Genomic DNA, 1,311 nt, shown 5'->3' with positions numbered 1-1,311 from the left:
GAAGAGACAGAGGCAGGAATGACCTGGGAAAAGGCCTGGGCAGCTTGTACTTATGCTTCCTTGCAGATTCATCCCCATACATCAAAGACAGGACTGAGTTAATGACATGGGCAGAAGGCCAAGAGTCCCAAGCCTCTTAATTTCTCCCCTGCTGTTCTCTCAGGTCCCAGTTCTGACTAGAGAAAAGCAGAGTTTCTTACACCTGTCTCCCTGAACTCATTATCAGAAGTGAGTCAACTGGGCAGGTTGAAGCAGGAAAGACACCTGCCAGTGGGGGTGGCAAAGGGCTTGGCTCCCCCAGGCTGGGTTAAACTGGGTTAGCTTGGGCTGGGTCTAGGTGGAGGAGGGCAAGAGGTTTGATTCCTTAGGGTAAGAATTCTAGAAGCCATTAACTACTGGGTGAGGCTTGATTTCATAATAGTAACTACAGAGTGTGGACAGAGGACAGGCAAATTCTCCGCTAGAAAATGGAACAGAATTTTGGATCTGGATCAACTGCATTTCACAGACAAGTAAAATAAAATTTAGAGGAAAAGTGACACACCCAAGGTCACACAGTTGTTGAGTGGTAGAAAGGGGATTAGAACCCAAGTCTTGTCAATTTTAGCCCACTTTGTATTTTGGTCCTTTGTGAATGGACAACATAGATACTTCTGTCAGCATTCTCTCCCTGGGTCCTGACCCAGAGCCCTCCAAGAGGGGGTTCTACTTTGGCCTCTAAAAGGGTCAAACCATCCCAAGCCATAGGAAGGTCTCAGTTATCACCACTTTAAACCAGAAATTCACCAGGCCCTACAATTACTGGGTCCCTCCCAAGTGAGAGTACTGAATATGCTTCATATAGCCACACACAGTCCAGCAGGAGCAAGAGCACTCTTTTTCCATCCTCACTGAGAAGAGGAGGGTGTGGGCACTGGGCCAGGTCTGGACTAGAAGCCGGAAGTAAGGAGGAGCTGGTCAGACAGGTAGGGCAGCTGTGTGGGTGGGAAGAAGGGAGAGAGGTTTTAGTCTGGAACTCCAGGGACAGTTAACCACTTCTCCCATACTGTAATCTACAGAGATCCCTGCAGAGAAAATGAAATTGGGAAAGAAGATGGCCCCCACCCAAAGTCCTGCCCTTTGCCAGCCAATTTGGGAGTTCAGAGACAGATACCTGCATTTGCTTCTCTCTGTCTCTCTCTCTCTCTCTGTCTCTCTCTCTCTCTGTCTCTCTCTCTCTGTCTCTCTGTCTCTGTCTCTGTCTCTGTCTCTGTCTCTGTCTCTGTCTCTCTCTGTCTCTGTCTCTCTCTGTCTCTCTCTCTCTCTCTCTCT

This window comes from Petaurus breviceps, unplaced genomic scaffold (assembly GCF_028583685.1).
Source record: "Petaurus breviceps papuanus isolate PSGF00001 unplaced genomic scaffold, PetGlider_PUasm1.0 87965, whole genome shotgun sequence".
Classification (NCBI taxonomy): Eukaryota; Metazoa; Chordata; class Mammalia; order Diprotodontia; family Petauridae; genus Petaurus; species Petaurus breviceps.
This window is presented reverse-complemented; position numbering follows the sequence as displayed.